The sequence below is a fragment of the Heptranchias perlo genome, chromosome 13, assembly GCF_035084215.1.
Source record: "Heptranchias perlo isolate sHepPer1 chromosome 13, sHepPer1.hap1, whole genome shotgun sequence".
Taxonomy (NCBI): Eukaryota; Metazoa; Chordata; class Chondrichthyes; order Hexanchiformes; family Hexanchidae; genus Heptranchias; species Heptranchias perlo.
In genome coordinates this window covers 8,374,882-8,398,959 of record NC_090337.1, presented here as the reverse complement: position 1 = coordinate 8,398,959, position 24,078 = coordinate 8,374,882, and the positions used below count along the sequence as shown (strand labels likewise).

At 42.7% G+C, this 24,078-nt stretch overlaps 2 pseudogenes; both read right to left on the bottom strand.

Annotated features, from left to right (window-relative positions):
* Positions 1–14,493: 14,493 nt before the first annotated feature.
* Positions 14,494–15,317, bottom strand: LOC137331742 (extracellular calcium-sensing receptor-like; annotated as a pseudogene).
* A 5,443-nt stretch (positions 15,318–20,760) lies between these two features.
* Positions 20,761–24,078, bottom strand: LOC137331741 (vomeronasal type-2 receptor 1-like; annotated as a pseudogene).

Genomic DNA, 24,078 nt, shown 5'->3' with positions numbered 1-24,078 from the left:
CGATGATCATAATTGGCCTGCTGGACTTCTATTTAAAGTTACAGAATGAAGATGACTGAGAAAATGGTATTAGATTTCAGGAAAACTGAATTTTATACCAACACCGAAAAATTAAATAAGCTACATCATTAACGTTCTAGGTTTGATCCCTGCTGATTGAATGCATCTAACAAAAACATCAGCTTGAATTTATATAATGCCTTAAAGTGAAATAAAAAGTTCTAAGTAGCTTTAAGGAGACATCATAAGAACATACGAACATAAGAAATAGGAGCAGGAGTAGGCCATACGGCCCCTTGAGCCTGCTCCGACATTCAATAATATCATGGTTGATCTTCGACCTTAACTCCACTTTCCCGCCCGAACCCATATCCATTGATTCACCCAGAGTCCAAAAATCTATCTATCTCAGCCTTGAACATATTCAATGACTCAGCATCCATAGCCCTCTGGGGTAGAGAACTCCGAAGATTCACAACCCTCTGAGTGAAGAAATTCCTCCTCATCTCAGTCTTACATGGAAAACCAAATTAAAGGGTATGACGGTTGAAAAGCAATGGCAAACATTTAAAGAAATATTTCAATATTCTCAACAAATTCCACTGAGAAATAAAAACTCCACGGGAAAAGTGATCCACCCGTGGCTAACTAAAGAAGTTAAGGATTGTATAACTTTAAAATAAGAGGCCTATAATGTTGCCAAGAAGAGTAGTAAGCCTGAGGATTGGAGAGTTTTAGAAACCAGCAAAGGTCGACAAAAAAATCGATAGAGAAAATAGAATATGAAAGTAAACTAGCAAGAAATATAAAAACGGATTGTAAGAACTTCTACAAGTATGTAAATGGAAGAGAGTAGCGAAAGTAAACATTGATCCCTTAGAGGCTGAGTCACAAGAAATTATAATGGGGAATCAGGAAATGGCAGATGCGTTAAACAAATATTTTGTATCTGCCTTCACAGTAGAAGACACAAAAAACATACCAGAAATAATGGGGACCCAAGGGCCTAATGAAAGAGGAACTTAAAGTAATTAGTATCAGTAGAGAAAAAGTACTTGAGAAACTAACAGGACTAAAAGCTGATAAATCCCCTGGACCTGATTGCCTACATCCGGGGTTCTAAAAGAGGTGGCTGCAGAGATAGTGGATGCATTGGTTATGATCTTCCAAAATTCCCTAGATTCTAGAACGGTCCCAGCAGATTGGAAGGCAACAAATGTTACCCCACTATTCAAGAAAGGAGGGAGAGAGAAAACGGGGAACTACAGGCCAGTTAGCCTGACATCAGTCGTCAGGAAAATGATGGAATCCATTATTAAGGAAGTGGCAACAGGGCACTTAGAAAATCATAATATGATTAGGCAGAGACAACATGGTTTTATGAAAGGGAAATCGTGTTTGACAAACCTATTAGAATTTTTTTGAGGATGTAACTAGCAGAGTAGATAAAGGGGAACCAGTGGATGTCAAATATTTGGACTTTCAAAAGGCATTCGATAAGGTGCCACATAAAAAGTTGTTACACAAGATAAGGGCTTATGGGGTTGGGGGTAACATATTAGTATGGATAGAGGACTGATTAACGGACAGAAAACTGAAAGTAGACATAAACGGGTCATTTTCAGGCTGCCAGGCTGTAACTAGTGGGATGCCGGAAGTATCGGTGCTTGGGCCTCAACTATTTACAATCTACATTAATGACTTAGATGAAGGACTGAGTGTAATGTATCCAAGTTTGCAACCATGTCTCTGTAAAGGCTATTAGATCAAACCCATTTATCTCTATTTGTGCCACTAATTCGTTGATCTTGTTCTGAATGCTTCTTGCATTCAGATAAAGAGCCTTTAATTTTAACTTTTTAACTTCCTTCCCTGCTTTGTCCTTATTCGCTGATGCACTATTACCGTTAAACTCTCTGTCCCTTCCTGCCACAGTCTGTTTATCTTTACCCAAATCACTACACTGCTCTGGTGCCTTGACTTTTTTGATTTCTAAATTTCCCCTCACCTGACCTCTCCCCTCCCCCTTTTTTAATTTAAAGCCATATCTACAGCCCTAGTTATTTGATTCACCAGAACACTAGTCCCAGCCCGATTTAAGTGGAGTCCATCCCAATGGAACAGCTCCCTCTTTCACCACTACTGGTCCCAGTGCCCCATGGATCGAAACCCCTGTCTCCCACACCAATCTTTGAGCCACGCATTTAGCTCTCTGATCTGATTGACGCTATGCCAATTTGCATGTGGCTCAGGTAGTAATCCAGAGATTATTACCTTTGAGTTTCTCCTTATTAATTTAGACCCTAGCTCCTCAAACCCCCTCAGCAGAACCTCATGGTTAGTTCTACCTATGTCGTTGGTTCCTACAAGGACAATGACAACTGGATCCTCCCCCTCATGCTCCAAATTCATTTCAAGGCGATATCCTTAACCTTGGTACCAGGCAGGCAACACAGACTGTGGGATACTCGGTCGCGGCTGCAGAGAACAGTGTCTATCCCCCTGACTATACTATCCCCTACCACTACCACATTCCATTTTACTCCCCCCCCCCCACTTGAATGGCCTCCTGTACCACAATGCTGTGATCAGTCTGCCCATCCTCCCTGCACCCTTGTTCTCTTCCATACAGGCAGCAAGTACCTCGTACCTGTTGGACAAGGTCAAGGGATGAGGCTCCTCCATTGCTACATCCTGGTTCCCCATACCTGCCTGACTCGCAGTCTCACCCTCCTGTCCCTGACCACTGAACGAATCTAAACTACTACTTAACCTATGGGATGTGACTGCCTTCTGGATCAAAGTGTCCAGATAACTTTCCCCCTCCCGGATGCATCGCAATGTCTGCAGCTCGGACTCCAGCTCAACAACTCTGAGTTGAAGCTCCTTGAGCTGCAAACACTTTCTACAGATGTAGTTGCTCGGGATTTCGCTCATCTCCACCAACTCCCACATGCTGCAGTTACGACACACCACCTGCCCTGCCATCCTTATCTAACCTTGATTTATTTATTTAATTAACTAATACGAACGTATGAATACAAATTAAGAGCGGGAGTAGGCCACTCGGCCCCTCGAGCCTGCTCTGCCATTTGATAAGATCATGGCTGATCTGATTGTGACCTCAACCCTACTTTCCCGTTTACCGACTATAACCTTTGAATAATGTTTTCACTCAATCGGTTACTTTTAGTTTTATCAATTAGTTAAGATGGTTTAAGCTATTAATTTAATAAAGTAATAGTAGTTTTATTTTCCCAGCTCTTAATTTAATCCACTGCCCTATGTTAGAGAGCAAAAAAAAACAGTAATACTCACCAATCAATTACCGACCTGTTGTCCTGTGACGTCACTCTTCCGTTCTCCTCTCCCTCATGGAAAAAAATAAACGCAGAGCCAAAAAATGAGATATTATAAAGTATGACCTAAAGTTTGGTCGAATAAATGGATTTTAAGGTAGGTCTTGGAGGAGAGAGAGGTAGAAAAACAGGGGCGATTTAAGGAAGGAATTCCAGAACGTGGGGCCTCAGCGGTGGAAGATACGGCTGCAACTTGTGGAGGGCGAAGGGAGGAGAAATGCACTATAGGCAAGAGTCAAGGGAACAGTTAGTTCGGGGGAGGGGTTTTAGATGCGGGGGGGAGGATTACAGAGATATGGAGGGTGAGGCCATGAAGGTATTTAAATGGGTGTATAATAATTTCAAATTTGAGGTGTTGAGGGACCGAGAGCCAATGTAGCTCAATGAGAACAGGGGTGATGGGTGAGTGACACTTAGTGCAGGATAGGCAGCCGATATTTGGATTAGTTGAACTTTACAGAGAATGGGCGATGGGGGGTGGGGGCAGGCATCCAGAAGAGCATTGGACTAATCGAGTCTGGAGATGACAACAACAACAACAGCTTGCAATTGTACAATGCCTTTAGCATAATAAAAAGCCCCAAGGCGCTTCACAGGAGCGATTATCAAATACAATTTGACACAGAGCCACATAAAAAGATATTAGGACAGGTAACCAAAAGTTTCATCAACGACGTAGGGGAGCAAAAAGAGATGGAGGGGTTTAGGGAGGAATTCTGGAGCTTGGGGCCTAGGCAGCTGAAGACACGGGCACTAATGGTAGGGTGATGAAAATCGGGGCTATGCAAGAGGCCAGAATTAGAGGAGCACAGAGATCTCAGGGGGTTGTAGGGCTGGACGAGGTTACAGAGATAGGGAGGGATGAGGCCATGGAGACTTTTAAACACAAGGATGGGAATTTTAAATCGAGGCATTGGTGGACCGGGTACCAGTGTAGGTCAGCGAGCAGAGGAGTGATGAGTGAATCGTGCTTTATGCGAGTTAGGATACTGGCAGCAGAGTTTTGGATGAGCTCAAGTTTACAGAGGGTCGAAGATGGGAAGCCATGACCACATGTATGAGGGTTTTATCAGCGGATGGGCTGAGGTAGGGCAGAAGCAGATGGTCTTCCGGACAAGGAAGAAGATGGTTTTTGTGATGAAGCAAATATAGGGTTGGAAGCTCAACATTTGGTCAAATAAGACATCAAGGTTGCAAACAGTCTGATTCAACCTGAGAGAGTGGCTGGGGAGGGGATTTGAATTGGTGGGAAGGGTATAGTGCTTGTGGCAGTAGATGAAGACGATGGCATCAGTCTTCCCAATATTTAACAGGAGGAAATTGTGGCTGATCCAAGGCTGGATGTTGGGCCAGCAGTCTGACAGCACAGCAGTACCGGAGGAGTTGAAAGAGGAAGTGGAGAGGTGGAGCTGGGTGCCATCAGCATGCTCCTTAACTGCAGATGACAACAATGGTAAACAGATGGACGAGGAAAAAGGGGAGGCCGACGATAGATGGTTGGAGGTGCTCTGACTATGACTGCATAGGTAAGAGTGGAACCAAGTAAAGGCAGTCCCAATGAACTGGACAATAGAGGAGAGGCATTGGAGAAAGTTGGCGTGGTCGATCATGTGCGTGGCGGCAGAGAGGTCAAGGAGGACAAGGATGGATAAGACACCACGATCCTGGTCACATACAATGTCATTTGTGGTTTTAATTAGAGCCGTTTTGTTGCTATGTCAAAGACAGCAACTTGATTGGAGTGATTCAAACAGGGAGTTGCTGGAAAGATTGGCACAGATTTAGAGTCATAGAGTCATAGAGTTATACAGCACGGATCGAGGCCCTTCGGCCCATCGTGTCCGTGCCGGCCATCAAGCCCTGTCTACTCTAATCCCATATTCCAGCATTTGGTCCGTAGCCTTGTATGCTATGGCATTTAAAGTGCTCATCCAAATGCTTCTTTAAGAGAGGTGACAACATGTTAAATGACTTTGGAGAGGAAAGGGAAGTTGAGATGAGATGGTAGTTTCCAAAGACAGATAGTAAGGGTGTTTTTTTCAGAGGCGGGTGTAATGATGGCATTTTTGAAAGGGAAGGGTACAGCACCTGAGGAGAAGGAAACATTTACAATGTCAGATAGCATGCGGGTCAGGAGGGAAAGTTATTCGGTCAACAGTTCAGTAGGAATGAGGTCAAGGCAGTAGGAGATGGGTCTCGTGGACGTGATGAGCTCGGAGAGGGCATAAGATGAAATAAGAGAGAAACTAGTGCAAGAGGTGGGTTCAGGCTAGAGCAGGGGGAATCTGAGGGAGGTTTGGTTTGGTGAACAAGGGACACGGGCAGGAGCAGCAGAGGCAACTGAACGGATCATCTCAATCTTAGTGACATGGAAGTCCATGAGCACTTTTCAGTTGTGGTTGGAGATAAGGGTGGAGGAGGTGGAAGTGAGGTGTTCAAAGAGATGATTAGTAGTGGAGAAAAGAGGCTGGGGGTTAACATTGCTTATCCTAGAGAATACTGCAATAGTGGTTAGTTTGGACAGGGAAAAGTGAGATCCAATGATGCTTCAAATGGTCCAGCCGGATCTGGTGGTGGATAGCTTAACCAGTTGTGCGCCAGATATGTTCAAGTTTGCGTCCCTTGGGTTTGATGGAGCAAGGATTCGGGCCATCCGATGCAGAACAAGTGAGTTTTACTGGGGACATAAGCAACAAAGTTGCAGGTGAGGGAGTGCTTGCTTGAGCAAATCAATGGCTGCAGAAGTGGCGTGGCGAATATTGGCCTAAAGACTGTGCAAAAGTGTAGTTCAAGTGATTTGGACCCCCAGGAGCAGACACAGAAGGAAGTGGGGTTGGGAGGGAGTACGGGGATATCATTGGTGAGGGATGCAAGGAAATAGTAAGAGATGACCTTGTCAGTGTTCAACGCCAAGGGAATGTAGATTCTGCAGGAGATGGCAAGGTCGAGGGGGCAGCTGTGAATAAAATTACGAGAGTACATATGAAGAGAAATGTTATGGGAGGACATGATAACGGTGAACTCAGAATAGAATGGTCAAGGACAGTGAGATGGAGATTGAAATCACGAGGATGAGGGGTCGCTCAATGCAAAGGCTTAGGGCGAAATAAGGATATCAAAGAGAGAAACTCGAGATGGATGCTGACGACAATGAAGATTTTAAAGGAGAAGTGAGAGGGATGGATGAAGGTTAGATGCCAGAAGGGTAAAAGGTACCAGAAGAGGAGAGACCAAGGGGTCCATGAAAATCTATGGAAATAAGAGTGGAAGCTGGGGCAACTGCGCCTAGATATGTTGGCAGATTATTTAATACATGGTTCAAACCTGACATTGGAAATCACTGCAACAAAAGCAAAATATTGTGGATGCTGGAAATCTGAAATAAAAACAGAAAATGCTGGAAATAGCCAGGAGGTCAGGCAGTATCTGTGGAGAGAGAAACAGAGTTTACGTTTCAGGTCTATGACTTATTGGAAATAACGTTGTTTAATTAGAAAGTATCCACCTGGATTGATTTTGATCATATGGACTTTTTTTTCATTCATTCATGGGATGTGGGCGTCGCTGGCGAGGCCAGCATTTATTGCTGATCCCCAATTGCCCTTGAGAAGGTGGTGGTGAGCCGTCTCCTTGAACCACTGTAGTCCGTGTTATTTTTCATTCGTTCATGGGATGTGGGCGTCCCTGGCGAGGCCGGCATTTATTGCCCATCCCTAATTGCCCTTGAGAAGGTGGTGTTGAGCCACCGTCTTGAACCGCTGCAGTCCATGTGGTGACAGTTCTCCTACAGTGCTCTTAGGAAGGGAGTTCCAGGATTTTGACCCAGCGACGATGAAGGAACAACGATATATTTCCAAGTCGGGATGGTGTGTGACTTGGAGGGGAGCATGCAGGTGGTGTTGTTCCCATGTACCTGCTGCTCTTGTCCTTCTTGGTGGTAGAGGTCGCGTGTTTGCGAGGTGCTGTCGAAGAAGCCTTGGCGAGTTGCTGCAGTGCATCCTGTGGATGGTACACACTGCAGCCACTGTGCGCCGGTGGTGAAGGGAGTGAATGTTTAGGGTGGTGGATGGGGTGCCAATTAAGCAGGCTGCTTTGTCCTGGATGGTGTCGAGCTTCTTGAGTGTTGTTGGAGCTGCACTCATCCAAGCAAGTGGAGAGCATTCTATCACACTCCTGACTTGTGCCTTGTAGATGGAGGAAAGGCTTTGGGGAGTCAGGTGAGTTAAGTGCCGCAGAATACCCAGCCTCTGACCTGCTCTTGTAGCCACAGTATTTATATGCTGGTCCAGTTAAGTTTCTGGTCAATGGTGACCCCCAGGATGTTGATAGTGGGGGATTCGGCGATGGTAATGCTGTTGAATGTCAAGGGGAGGTGGTTACACTCTCTCTGGTTGGACATGGTCATTGCCTGGCACTTGTCTGGCGCGAATGTTACTTGCCACTTAACAGCCCAAGCCTGGATGTTGTCCAGGTCTTGCTGCATTATCTGAGGGGTTGCGAATGGAACTGAACACTGTGCAATCATCAGTGAACATCCCCATTTCTGACCTTGTAATAGAGGGAATTTCACTGATGAAGCAGCTGAAGATGGTTGGGCCGAGGACACTGCCCTGAGGAACTCCTGCAGCAATGTCCTGGGGCTGAGATGATTGGCCTCCAACAACCACTACCATCTTCCTTTGTGCTAGATATGGCTCCAGCCACTGGAGAGTTTTCCCCCTGATTCCCATTGACTTCAATTTTACTCGGGCTCCTTGGAGCCACAGTCGGTGAAATGCTGCCTTGATGTCAAGGGCAGTTACTCTCACCTCACCTCTGGAATTCAGCTCTTTTGTCCATGTTTGGACCAAGGCTGTAATGAGGTCTGTAGCCGAGTGGTCCTGGAGGAACCCAAACTGAGCATCGGTGAGCAGGTTATTGGTGAATAAATGCCGCGTGATAACACTGTCAACGACACCTTCCATCACTTTGCTGAAGATTGAGAGTAGACTGATGGGGCGGTAATTGGCCGGATTGGATTTGTCCTGCTTTTTGTGGACAGGACATACCTGAATTTTCCACATTGTCAGATAAATGCCAGTGTTGTAGCTGTACTGGAACTGCTTAGCTAGAGACACAGCTAGTTCTGGAGCACGAGTCTTCAGCACTACAGCCTGGATGTTGTTGTGGCCCATAGCCTTTGCTGTATCCAGTGCATTCAGCCGTTTCTTGATATCACGTGGAGTGAATCGAATTGGCTGAAGACTGGCTTCTGTGATGGTGGGGATATCGGGAGGAGGCCGAGATGGATCATCCACCCGGCACTTCTGGCTGAAGATGGTTGCAAACGCTTCAGCCTTATCTTTTGCACTCACATGCTGGACTCCGCCATCAATGAGGATGGGGATGTTTACAGAGCCTCCTCCTCCTGTTAGTTGTTTAATTGTCCACCACCATTCACGACTGGATGTGGCAGGACTGCAGAACTTTGATCTGATCCGTTGGTTGTGGAATCGCTTAGCTCTGTCTATAGCATGTTGCTACCACTATTTAGCATGCATGTAGTCCTGCTTTGTAGCTTCACCAGGTTGCCACCTCATTTTTAGGTACGCCTGGTGCTGCTCCTGGCATGCTTTTCTACACTCCTCATTGAACCAGGGTTGATCCCCTGGCTTGTTGGTAATGGTAGAGTGAGGAGTATGCCGGGCCATGAGGTTACAGATTGTGCTGGAATACAATTCTGCTGCTGCTGATGGCCCACAGCAGCTCATGGATGCCCAGTTTTGAGCTGCTAGATCTGTTCTGAATCTATCCCATTTAGCACGGTGGTAGTGCCACACAACACATAGTCTGTGGGACAGTTCTCCCAATTTTGGCACACATCCCCAGATATTAGCAAGGACGACTGGGCTTGGTTTGCCTTCGTCATGTCTGGTGCCTAATTGTCTGATGCCAGGTGGTCCGTCCAGTTTTATTCTTATTATGACTTTTGTTAAAGTGAGATTTTACAACTGATTGGCTTGCTAGGCTGTTTCAGAGGGCAATTGAGAATCAATCACATTGTTGTGGGCCTGGAGTCACATATAGGCCAGACGAGGTTTCCTCTCCTTAAGGGTATTAGTGAACCAGATGGGTTTTAGCAACAATCCGGTAGTTTCATGGCCACCATTACCGATACTCGTATTTTAATTCCATATTTTCTTTAATTAATTGAATTTAAATTACCCAGCTGTCATGGTGGGATTTGAAATCATAACTGTGGATTATTATTCTAGGCTGCTTATCCGGTAACATAACCACTATGCTACCGTACCCTGCATGCTAATTTGGCATATACATTAGGGAAAATGTAGTCTTCTATATGGCAAACGATGCAAGAATATCTACAATAATTCCAAGTCAAACGAACCTTGTGAAAGCTAAATCATGCTTAACAATTTATTGAGATTATGTGTCTTGTAACATAAATGTATGATGGGGATGAGGCAAAAATTATGTGACTAGAGTTTCAGAAGGTATTAATGCGGTGTCTCACAAAGCACATATGGCTGAAGAGAAACTCTTGGAACAAATTACAAACTGGTAATCTGAGCAACAAATTAGATAAATAATAAAAACTTATGTCTGCGTGCACTTCCTGTCCCTAAAACCTACTTAAAGTTGTCAATTTTTGTCTCAATGTTGCGTCAATACTTATATTAGTGTAGTTGTTAGATGTAGCAAGTTTACCAGTCTGTGGATAATTGGACAATAGTGTGCATGCATAATTCAGTCCCCATTAAAGTTATCGGATCAGAAATAGACCACTCAGCCCTTCCGCTTTGTCTGCTATTCGATTGTTCATGGCTGAACTGTACCTCCGTTTACCTGCCTTTGTTCTATATCCCTTGATACCCTTCAAACATTATGCCCCTGTTTTATATAATACACTGATGTGATATTATTATTTATAGCTAAATTGTAAAGCTAACCGCAATTAGGGAAGTAGAAATGTTGGGGCATAGGAGTTTCGGTGCACTGCAGACTGAGCAGCTGGGAGATGCAAAATTGAGTTGCTACAATGCCTCCTACTAGCTGTAGTTTGCAATTACAACATGGTGAGTTTATATATGCATTTTCCATTAAAAGTGTGGACATTGACATTTATGATGGAAATACGTACAAACATAACATCTTAATATATTACGAGTCGATTCCCCATGCATTTGCACATGGAAAATCACGACTAAGTGTAGCCTTCGAGCGAAGTGGTGTTGCAGGGCAGGAAATAATAGGACCAGGTCATACAGATGTCATTTGATCACCATTTTGAAGTCAAATATCTACTTTATTTCAATATAATGTAGAAGCACCGGCTGCAAAAAGTCAAAATTCAGGCGCTAAAGAGCGGGTGGGTGTAATCACAGGGGACGGGAGAGCTGGGGGCAAGTTTACATACACAGTTTCACAATGACTGTGGACATAGGATTTTTGTCGTAAATATTGACAGAAATCGCGCCTAGACAAAGGATTTTTAATATATTAGAGATAGATCGATCGATAGATAGATAGATAGAAACATAGATAGAAAGAAAGAAATTGAGCGAGGAGGAGAAGAGAACAAATAAAAAATTTAATTCAAACGCTAAGGTTTGAATTTGTCTATTGTTCAGGTTTCAGCGTAACCGTTTTCGTTGAATTGTTGCATTAGCGAGAAAGATTGAAGGCACAAGTCCCTTAGATTGCTGGAATAGCAGTATATTATAAATCAAGAGCATCAAAATCATTATACAGCGATTTAGCAGCCTTCAGGCGAAGACGAAAATAAAATTGTAATTTACTTCTATTGCCACTCAGGTGGCTGCATTCTGTGTATCTCTAATTTGATTTTATCTGCTATGGGGGCCGTGTGATTTGAATCTACGATCGATTTCAATTACCGTGTTGTATCTGTCGAGATGATTGGCCGGTTGCACTTGTATAAACAGTACTGCAAACTGCAAAGTGAGTAAAATTAAAATATGCAATATTCTTGCCAAGGTCAATTTTGCACGTATTTTGCCATGTTATTGTTGTCCAAAACCTATAATTGGTACCGCACTTTCAATTTTGACAGTGGTTTTTAACGTTTACAAATAAAATCATAAATTGCACTTCTATATTTTACGTTGCTATTGGAAGTATTTCACTGGATCAAATCACCTAGTTTGTTTACAGCGCTTTCTCTTTCCTCTGAATGCAAAGGCTGTTCAATATCGGCCCTTGATTGTCTCATGGCGGGTGTTTTGCCCACTTTACCAGAAATGCTTCTGCTCTCTTCAATAAAGTGCGTTATGTAAGAATTGGAGAATGAAAGTATTGGACGAGTATATCAATCTTGTCCGATGTGTTCCAGTGATGAGCAACCTTCCTCATCTGAAAGATTAATATTCGGTGTGTTTTCCGGCATGGCCCTTAAAGTGTTCACTGATATTAAGAGTAGCGACTAAAAAATTTATAGCTTTGAATTATTTTTGTTTACGGCTTCTTCTCGCTTTTGGATGAGACATTAAACCCAGGCCCCAACTGCCCTCCCAGATGGAGGTCAAAAAAATCCCCTGGCACTATTTCGAAGAAGAGCAGAGGAGTTCTCCCTGGTGTCCTGGCCAAGATTTATCCCTCAACCAACCTTGCTCTGTGAAAGTTGGCTGCTGCATTTCCTACGCTACAATAGTCACTACACTTCAAAAGCAATTCATTGACTGTAAAGCGCTTTGGGACATCCTGAGGCCATGACGGCGCTATATAAATGCAAGTCTTTCTTTTAACCACTGTTTTGGGATTAAAATGGAAGAGCTAATTAAGTAGTAATGTGTTGAGATGGACATTCCTTAAGATTAACCTAATTATGAAAGAATGGCAAGATCAAGTCTTGACTCCTCGATCGGAAAGCCTATCATGCTCCGATTGCCCTCCAAACAGTAGATCGGATAAGACTTCAGCAATACGATTAACACGTACGTGCACAAACTCGCTCGTGAAACGTCCTTTGAGGTATTTTTAAATATAAGTATGCAAAATAACCAGAGTTAGTAAAGATAAAACTGCTTGGCTATAAATATGTCTGGAGTGTGATGCGAATGTGGTCTCGTTCTCCTTCGGGGCCTATGCTGTGATATTAGCATAAATTGCTGTCACGAAAAACTTTTTGGGGGGGGGGGGGTGGAAATCAGTGTGTTCCTACAATATTCAAAATAGCTGCAATAGTGCGATTACGAGCATGATATAGAAAGGAATCAGGGGATAAAATCGTCTGTCTCAGTAAGACGTGTGTTTTCTTCTGTCAGCTAATCCTCCATTACACAAAATTAAACTTATATGGAAATATAGATTTGGTTTATTGCCCTTAATGTTGTTAGCTTAACCAACTGAGTAGATGCTTGACATCAATTGGTTTATTAATATATTTTTGTAGAATTGGTAACATTATCTAGGGAAACTAATGTCAAGGTCTGCTGAACCCTACGTTGTGAAAGGGTTGAACAAATAGCAGCGGAGGAAAACGCAACTTAGTCAGGGAGCCTCAGTAATTTCCACTGTGTGTGCCAACTCTAACTAAAGATTTATTGATGAATAATCCTTCCACGTGTTTCCAAAAACTATGAAGAGGGAAAATATTAAAATACATTAGAACAATTCCTCGCTTTTTCCGACGGAAACTGTGCAGTGGAAGAAACTTGCTCTTTGAATCATGACTAGCAGTAAGAGAGGGTTAGCGGACTTTCCTGTTACTGTTGCTACAAAAGGGTTGTTAATCCTTCAACAATAACTGCCGGTGTGATAAACGCCCGAGTGGTTATTAAATAGCAATATTTAATAGATTGACTCACAACGGTATTATAGTTATATTACAATGATCTTCAGATTACATTAAATGACAAGCAATCAATACAGCCTGATTTCCCCAGATTCAGGATGATCAGACCTGACCTCCATGGACTATCTGTAGCTATGGCCTTCAGAATATCCTCTCGAGAGCTCTAACTATTGGGAGGGAGCATTTCCTATCTTTATACTATTTGGCTGCATTATACTGTATGTTAGTAACTCAAGATAAGTTGTTTTATGTAAAGTAGCCAATGACCTCAACCCTCATCTCTATTTATAAGCTGTTTGTTCCTTTGAGGAATGTGTGGCCTTTCTTATCTGAGTACAACTCCCCTTTCAGCCTTGCATGGCTTCCACTATGTCTACTGTTATGTAGCCTTTCACTGTTATCAGGTCTTAGGATACATGGTTTCTTAGCAAACATCTGGCATGGACTGTCGCCTGGCTTTAGTTGTTTTCATCATTCTATGCCTCAGAATTCTTTCAATGACCTCTTGTGTTTCTGTAAGTTATCTTTCTCACAGAGATGCTGAACTTTGCACCTCTTTAACATCCACCCTCTTGCTAAGATGTTTGGTGCTATGCGAGCTGGTATACACTTTTAAACCATATTCTTATATCGAGGCCACTTTTATTTATAAATAAATCCCAGATCATAAAGCAACAGTGTCTGCAATAACTGGATTGTTCTGGATAGAGGGCACATTTAAAAAGGATGTGGCCCTTACAGGAACATTCAACTGACACATAACTTTTCAAGAATACAGATATTATTCACGAAAAGCAAATAGTTACATAAATGAACTAAGAGCGACAAAACATGCACTTTAAAACATAGAATCATAGACTCATAGACTCATAGAATCACACAGCACAGAAGGAGGCCATTCGGTCCGTCGTGACTGTGCCAGCTCTTTGGAAAAGTTTTCCAATTAGTCCCACTCCTCTGCTCTTTCCCCCTAGTCCTGCAATTGTTTTATTTTCAAGTATATATCCAATTCCCTTTTGAGAGTTACCATTCAATCCGCTTCCACTGCCCTTTCAGACAGTGCATTCCATTTTCTATTTTTTATTCATACTTTTATCATCACGTAAAAAATCAATAATAGTCACAGTGGGAACAAATTAACAAACATTTATTGGATGGTGACGACCTAAGACATAAATCGCTCTATAATACAGTACTAGTATTCCTCCATTGCATTACTTATTCATATGAATATCGAAATAAGAGATCAAAACATCCACTAACTAAAGCAGAAAAAGATCATTCGAATGTTATGCCTTTAAGAATGCTCCTTAGAGTTTTTTAAGACGACACTTTGCCCATTAAATGCTTCTTTGTATTTTTCTCAGGTTTCAACAACATTATGTAACATTTAGTGGCAACAATTCAAAAAAGTAAATCAAAGCTAGATGCCAAAATAACAATCACTTCCACAACTACAGTAAACTTCCCAGGAGAGCTGACATAAGCTGGAATAAAAGAGATCCAAACGGCGCAGAAGACAAGCATACTAAATGTGATGTATTTGACCTCATTGAAATTATCCGGCAAATTTCGAACTAGAAATGCAACAACAAAGCAACAGAAGACAGAAAATCAATGTAACCAAGGATGCAATAAAATGCAACTTCAGATCTCACATCACATTCCAGACCAATTACTTATTTCAAATATTTAGTGTTTTTGACGGGAAACGGTGGTGATGTAACTAGCCAGACAATGCATATTAAACACTGCACCAGTGTGAGAAAAAACAGTCAGGCTTTGTTGTACAGGACCAAACCATTTGGCCACGTTATTGCTGGGAAGTTTTGCCTTAAAAGCCATCATCACAACAATTGTTTTCCCCAAAATGCAGGAAATGCAGAGGACAAAAATAATACCGAATATTGTGAGGCATAACATACAAGACCATCCAAATGGCTGGCCGATGAAAGCAAGTCAAAACAGAAAACAAATCCGAAGAGAAGAAGGAAGCTGATCTCTGAATTGTTGGCTTTCACGATTGGACTGTCTTTGTAAAATAAGAAAATACCACCTATAGTTGCTGTGATGCAAGCTCCAACCAAGGATAGTATTTGTTTTATTCGTTGAGGGGACGTGGGCGTCGCTGGCAAGGACTGCATTTATTGCCCTTCCTTAATTGCCCTTGAGAAGTGGTGGTGAGCTGCCTTCTTGAACAGGTGCAGTCCGTGTGGTGAAGGTTCTCCCACCGTGATGTTAGGTAGGGAGTTACAGGATTTTGACCCAGCGACGATGAAGGAACGGCGATGTATTTCCAAGCTGGGATGGTGTGTGACTTGGAGGGGAACGTGCAGGTGGTGTTGTTCCTATGTGCCTGCTGCCCTTGTCCTTCTAAGTGGTAAAGGTCGCAGGTTTGGGAGGTGCTGTCGAAGAAGCCTTGGCGAGTTGCTGCAGTGTATCCTGTGGATGGTAAACACTGCAGCCACAGTGTAGCAGTGGTGAAGGGAGTGAATGTTTAGGGTGGTGGATGGGGTGCCAATCAAGCGGGCTGCCTTGTCCTGGATGGTGTCGAGCTTCTTGAGTGTTGTTGGAGCTGCACTCATCCAGGCAAGTGGAGAGTATTCCATCACATTCCTGACTTGTGCCTTGTAGATGGTGGAAAGGCTTTGGGGAGTCAGGAGGTGAGTCACTCGCTGCAGAATACCCAGCCTCTGACCTGCTCTTGCAGCCACAGTATTTATATGGTTGGTCCAATAAGTTTCCGGTCAATGGTGACCCCCAGGATGTTGATGGTGGGGATTCGGCGATGGTAATGCCATTGAATGTCAAAGGGAGGTGGTTAGACTATCTCTTATTGGAGATGGCCATTGCCTGGCACTTGCCTGGCGCGAATGTTATTTGCCACTTATCAGCCCAAGCCTGGATGTTGTCCAGGTTTTGCTGCATGCGGGCACGGACTGGTTCATTATCTGAGGGGTTACAAATGGAACTGAACACTGTGCAATCATCAGCAAACATCCATATTTCTAACATTATGATGGAAAACAATTCCCACGATGCCCACTAACCTTTCTACATCCTACAGCAATCTTTTTCAGGTACAAATTCATCATGAATTTAACGGAAGCGATAACCAGGTGGAGTATAAAATGGACCGCCAACTCACTATCGTCCTTTTACAGGACCGCCCAAGACTAATTTATTTATCCTCACAGTTTGCCACATCACCTAATTAGGTTTCTACTGGTGCTCCAAGTCTGCCTATTTTGGCGGCGCACTGCCCAGCAGGAATGGGTGGAGACTTGTTGCAGCTCTGTTTGCATTTCCTGGGGATCTCCAGGGCTTCACTAAAGGGGATGCAGAGTGCTTCAAGTCAAGACAGTAGGGGCAGCGAGGGGCTTGATGAGGCCTCCAGCCTCACTTTCTTCCAGGTATGCCTGACAGAAACTCATTTGAAGGAGTTCTGCCCTTTACAAATCCATCACGACTATCCCTGTTTAGTCCATGTCTTCCAAGCTGTGCTCTAATTTAATCCCAAAATGTTGTCACCAATAACCAGATTTAGGAAGCTTTACTATGCTTCACTCCTCTCAGCCAAAACCGTCTACAACCCCATCAATCTAATGGTTGTGTAACTGGAAGAGCAATCCAGACATTATCAGTTCAAATTCTACAGTGGAAAGTTGTGAAATCTTGCAATTGGAAAGTTATTGGGTCGTTCTAAAAACCCAACTGCCTCACCAATGTATTTCAAGGAATGAAACATACCAACCCCACCAATATGTTGTCGACATTAGCTCCCTGTGGAGTGCTTATCAAGACGTGGAAGGGCAATAAATGTGGGGTACACACTGAGAGCAAATATAAATATTCTGGGTTCCTCTTTGTCTCCTGGGTAACTGCCTCCTTATTCCCCTTTCTTCTGCCATTGCACGCCCCCCCCCCCCCCATCACCCCGCCATCCCATTCCTCACCTTTCCCAACTTCAACTGCACAGAGCTCATAGAGTTCTTTGACTTTACTATCGAGACCAGTCACTTCCCTTCCAATCTCCTCTGCTGCAACCAATCCAACCCTAAATCCTTATCAGGTTGCAGTTTCTCCCCTACATACTGGTTAAGGAAACAGCCCTGAATACACTCTAAGGCTTCCTTCCCACTTTGACCACATATTTTAGTCTCATCGATTTCTTGTACATTTTTCAGTGATCTATAATGTACTCTCATTATGGTTTACTATATATTACCTCTCCCCAGACATATCCTGTGTAAGCACCACCATCAATAATAACTGCCCTTGCTCTAGGTTTAATTAATAAGGTTACCCCTCCTCCTATTTTTCTTCTCCATTTCCCCAGAAAATTTGGCACGTGGGAGTATTTAATTTCCAAATTTCTGTCGAGGTTCCAAGATCATGTATCATCTTTGTAAATAGTAACCATAGTTCCTCAATGTGATTTCAAACTCTTTGCACATTTGCATAAAAATACTGAAACCCTGACAAGCACACCTCAGTATTTCTTCTCATATACGTTTTTCTGATGCTTTCATTCACTATCTTTCCCCTTAACATTCTTCCTATCTTCTATAAGTTATGACTCTTTATCACTTAATCTAACTATCTTAGACTTCTTCAGCCATTTATTATGTTTATCCGCTCCCAATATTCTCTAAGTTAGACCCTCTCCTACTTTACTGGTTTAAATCAGCCCCCACTGATCTACATAATCTGTCTGAATACTTAGTAGAGCTTTGTACTGTCCTATAACTTGTCCCAATGCCCTAGAAATATGTCTATAAAGGCATACTCTGTTTTTTTCTAATCAAATTGTCCTTAAATGGCTTTTGTGGCATTGGAAGTAATCCTGAAATTGCGACTTCGGAGGTCCTGCTTTGTGATCTAATACCTAGTGAGGAAGGATAATGGCTCGGAAAATCACGATGTGGAATCTGTATGGGTGGAGCTAAGAAACACCACAGGGCAGAAAACATTGGTGGGGGTTGTCTATAGGCCCCCAAACAGTAGTGCAGATGTAGGGGAGGGCATTAATCAGGAAATTAGAGATGCGTGCAAGAAGAGTACAACTATAAGCACGGGTGACTTTAATCTACATATAAATTGGTCAAACCAAATTAGCAATAATACCGTGGGGAAGGAATTCCTGGAGTGTGCATGTGATGGTTTTCTAGACCAATGCATTGAGGAACAAACTAGAGAACAAGCGATCCTAGACTTGGTATTGTGCAATGAGAAAGGATTAATTAACAATCTTGTTGTGTGGGGTCCCTCAGGGTAGAGCGACCATAACATGATAGAATTCCCCATTAAGATGGAGAGTGAAGTAGTTGAATCCTAAACTAGGGACCTAAATCTAAATAAAGGAAATCACAAAAGTATGAGGTGCGAGTTGGCTATGATAGATTGGGAAACTTTACTAAAAGGGATGACGGTGGATGGGCAATGGCTAATATTTAAAGAACGTGTGCATGAATGACAACAATTATTCATTCCTGTCTAGTGCAAAAATAAAACAGGAAAGGTGGCTCAACCGTGGCTTACAAAAGAAATTAGGGATAGTATTAGATCCAAAGAGGAAACATATAAAACTGCCAGGAAAAGCGGCAAGCCTGAGGATTGGAAGCAGTTCAGAATTCAGCAAAGGAGGACAAAGAGATTGATTAAGAGGGAAAAAATAGAGTAGGAGAGTAAACCAGCAGGGAACATAAAAACTACCAGTAAAAGCTTCTATAAATATGTCAAGAGAAAAAGATTAGTGAAGACAAATGTAGGTCCCTTATAGTCAGAAATGGGGGAAATTATAATGGGGAACAAAGAAATGGCAGAACAATTAAACACATACTTTGGTTCTGTCTTCACAAAGGAGCACACCAATAGCCTGTCAGAAATGTTAGGGAACCAAGGGTCTAGTGAGAGGGAGGAACTGAAGGAAACCAGTATTAGTAAAAAAATAGTGCGAGGGAAATTAATGGGGCTAAAGGCTGACAAATCCCCAGGGCCTGATAATCTACATCCCAGAGTACTAAAGGAAGTGGCCCTGGAAATAGTGGATGCATTGGTGATCATCTTCCAAAATTCCAGAGACTCTGGAACAGTTCCTACAGATTGGAGGGTGGTAATTGTAACCCCACTATTTAAAAAAGAAGGGAGAGAAAAAACAGGGAATTACAGACCAGTTAGCTAACATCAGTAGTGGGGAAAATGCTAGAATCTATTATAAAAGATGTGATAACAGAACACTTGGAAGGCATTAACGGGATTGGACAAAGTCAACATGGGTTTTTGAAAGGGAAATCATGCTGAACAAATCTACTGGAGTTTTTTTCAGGAGGTAGCTAGTAGAATAGATAGGGAAGAACCAGTGTATGTGGTGTATTTGGATTTTCAGAAGGCTTTTGATAAGGTCCCACACAAGCAAATTAAAGCACATGGGATTGGGGGGAATATACCGGCACGGATTGAGAATTTGTTGACAGATAGGAAACAGAGAATAGGAATAAACAGGTCTTTTTCCGGGTGGCAGGCAGTGACTAGTGGGGTACTGCAGGGATCAGTGCTTGGGCCCCAGCTATTCATAATATATATCAATGATTTGGATGAGGGAACTAAATGTAACATTTCCAAGTTTGCAGGCGACACAAAGCGGGGGTGGAATGTGAGCTGTGAGGAGGATGCAAAGAGGTTCCAATGTGATTTAGACAAGTTGGATGAGTGGGCAAGAACATGGCAGATGCAGTATAACGTGGATAAATGTGAGGTTATCCACTTTGGTTGTAAAAACAGAAAAGCAGATTATTATCTGAATGGTGATAGATTGAGAAAAGGGAAGGTGCAACGAGACCTGGCTGTCCTTGTACACCAGTCACTGAAAGTGAGCATTCAGGTGCAGCAAACAGTTAGGAAGGCGAATGGTATGTTGGCGTTCATTGCAAGAGGATTTGAGTACAGGAGCAGGGATGTCTTACTGCAGTTATACAGAGCCTTGGTGAGACCGCGTTTGGAGTATTGTGAGCAGTTTTGGTCTCCTTATCTGAGGAAGGATGTCCTTGCCATTGAGAGAGTGCAACGAAGGTTTGCCAGACTGATTCCTGGGATGGCAGGACTGACGTCTGAGGAGAGATTGGGTCGGCTGGGCCTATATTCATTCGAGTTTTGAAGAATGAGAGATGATCTCATCGAAACACACAAAATTCTAACAGGACTATACAGACTAGATGCACGGGGGATGTTCCTGATGGCTGGGGAGTCCAGAACCAGGGGTCACAGTCTCAGGATATGGGGTATGCCATTTAGGACTGAGATGAGGAGAGATTTCTTCACTCAGAGGGTGGTGAACTTGTGGAATTCTCTACCACAGATGGCAGTGGAGGCCAAGTCATTAGATATATTCAAGAAGGAGATAGATATATTTCTTAATGCAAAAGGGATCAAGGGATATGGGGAAAAAGCGGGAACAGGTTACTGAGTTAGACCATCAGCCATGATCATTTTGAATGGTGGAGCAGGCCCAAAGGGCCGAATGGCCTACTCTTGCTCTTATTTTCTATGTTTCTATGTTTCTAGCTCTTCCAACATGTTTTGCAAGGCTTACATCTGTTCTTCTTCTTTGCTTCCAACGTGAAGTATAACTTTAGGATGTTCACAGTCCATTTCCTGAATATTTTCCACCCACTCCATTATGTTCCTTACTGTGGCACCTAAGATGGAACAGACCAGTCAAGATTCCTGGTTTTGGCTGCAGAAAGGATATAGTCCCCTTTAACTATTAACTTTCAACAATATCACTTCTTCCCCATTGGGTAATCAATTGCTTCACCAGGCTGAGGCAATGTTCCCAATTTCCCTTTCCTGAGTCACCATCTTAATTTGCATTAGAAGTAGACAGCTATTATATCTATCAGACAACTTCAGATCCCAGCGAGTTTCCTGCACTATCTCTACTCGTGTCCTTCTTTGTTCCTAGTGAATATTCACATTCGTCTCTTCTCCTGCTTCATTGTTCCTCTCTAGCTAACCGTGTTGCATCGTGGCTCATTTTTGCTCGATTATGTTTTTCCACATTTCTTAAAATTCTGCTGAAATACTTTTCTTCTTTTCTCTTGTGTTGCCTTTCCAATTCCTGCGCCTCCCCATGGTAATTGGTCAAGCTAATTGTCTGCTTAATGCTAAAAACACTGATAGAGACAGTGAAACAGAGACAGGGTAGATACAGAGAAACTATTTACTCTGATGGCGGAATCAAGAACATGGGGACATAATCTTAAAATTAGAGCTAGGCCATGTAGGAGGGAAATCAGGAAACATTTTTTCACTCAATGGGTAGTACAAATCTGGAATTCTCTCCCCCAAAAGGCTGCGAATGCTGGGACAATTAGAGATTTCAAGTCTGAAATAACAGATTGTTGGTAGGTAAAGGTATCAAGGGATATGGAGCTAAGGCGAGTAAATGGAGTTGAGGTACAGATCAACCATGATCAAATTGAATGGCTCAGCAGAGGCCAGGGACAGAATGGCCTCCTCCTGTTCCTATGTTCGTATGATATATAAGCACACCGGCAGGGTAGCTCTCTGATTAAATCGTTAAAGCATCACGATAACCTTTAAGCCCTTATGTTAAAATTGCAGTTAAGTTTCCGTGGGTTACCTTTCTCTGACCACCGCTCCAAATAATAGATTCTTCATTTATCATGACTTGTTCTCCTTAAGGCGCGGATCCGTCATAATGTCCGACTATTAAAACAATAGCATTTCCCTCACTATTCAGCTGCCAGTTTACAATGTCGTACGTTGCCACCGATTCCCCATTTCCGTCGAAATTCACCCTTTCTCCAACTTTAGTTGTGAAGCTTCAAAGGGAGACAGAAGAAAGTGCAAATGATATAAATCACCCAAAGGTCTATACAAACATGGAGTTAATTTTAATTAGAATATTCCCGAGGTATTTGTAATGCGATGGTTAGTTGTTTTATCTACCTGCCATGGATGAAAATTTGAAATATTTGCACAAGATTGATTGACAAATGGCCCTGTTCCACTTTCACATAAAGACGTATTCTGAAGTGCATGGGCTATAGCATTAGTAGCTTCGTAAACTTTGTTGGTAACTCTCAGCTGAGATGTATCTGTATAGGCGTTAGCCACTGTCTCTAGGTTCTCTCTTCCTGTGCATTGATCGGTCTGAATGACCGACCGTGTCTTGTCTGTATTGTTTTCTATCGTTTTCAGGCTAGACAGATCGTTTTTTTTCCTCAAAACTCTTCCACTAAAAGATTACCAGCGTAGGCAAACGGATGAAGCCGCATTAGAAAGTTTTTGAACCCTGGAATATCCACTTTACGTATTGCAACCCCGACGGCTCCAGTAACAAACGTTTTGTTCTCTTCTGGGGGTAGAAGCGATATCGCAATCCAGGCTTCATTGTATGCCGGATATATTTTGTCGTACAATTTCCTTCAGTAATATGGCCATATCCCCTTATGCAAGAAAAGCCACGACAACTTTCGTGGTTGATGTTTGTATAATGCGGACAATATGAAGTAACTTTTCTTTCGAATGCGTTCTGTGGAAGAACTCAGGGAAAGCAATACAAACTCCAAACTGTTGAATAGTCTCGGTGAACGCCTGCATTCCAAAATTACCGTAATCGTCGTCGCTTTTAACGGTTCCAATCCAAGTTCATCCAAATCGCTTGACAAGTCGGGCTAAAGCTTTAGCCTGAAAGTAATCACTTGGTATAGTTCTAAAAAACGAATAGAATTCTCTCCAGTTGCTGAGACAGGCGCACGTGGCGAAATAGCTGACCTGGGATAAAACCACATTAGAAACAGAAAAACAGATAAATCGATTCCATCTTGGAGAAAAGAAGAAATACTTGCATTTATATAGCGCCTTTCACGACCTTAGGACGTCCCAAAGCGCTTTACAGTTAGTTAAGTTCTTTTGAAGTGTAGTCACTGTTGTGATGTAGGGAATCGCAACCGCCATTTTGTGCCCAGCAAGGTCCCACAAACAGCAATGTAATAATGACCAGATAATCTGTTTTAGTGAGGTTGGTTGAGCAATAAATGTTGGCCAGAACTCCCCTGCTCTTCTTCGAAATAGTTTCATGAGATCTTTTACCTCCACCTGACAGGGCAGACTTGGTTTAACATCTCATCCAAAAGACTGCACCTACACATTGCAGCACTCCCTCAGCACTGCGCTGGAGTGTCAGCCTAGAAGATATACTCAAGCCTCTGGAGTAGAACTTGAACCCACAACCTTCTTGACTCAGAGGTGAGGATGCTACCACTGAGCCACGGCTGACAGCTACACACCAAATATACAAAAACTACACGTCAAACGGAGAATGTACCCCATTTCCATTACAAGAAATTATCTTTCGAAGCCAAATGTCTGCTTACTTGTTTATCGTGCCATATTTCCTTCTGCCGGTTTGGGCTTTTATTTAGTGAAATACTTTTTCTTCCATGGTTTTCATTGGAAAGTTACCAATATCGGTGTTGAATGCCCATATGCATAGAAGATATTTAATGAGAAACGTGTCGCTTATAACTTATATTCCTTCGGTGAGCTAACCTAATAACTCAGGACCAAGAAATCTTATGTGTTTATGTACGCGCCAGAAATGTTATGTAAATTACAATCCGCAGTTTCCAATGGGCAACTTTAGTATCCCACACGTCATGTTATTAAGATTGAAACAACATAAATCAGATATAAGCTTTCATCCTAAATAGGATCTATCTTCAAATGTGGATTGCGGAGTAGTTATGATAATCCCCTCAATAATGTTTTCTTATTCATCCAGCAGATTTTAGCATAATTAGATTTTAATATAAATCTTACATTCTCTTCCTGATCGCTTGAGCTTGTAAACATAACTCTTCTCCCCTCCAGTAACAT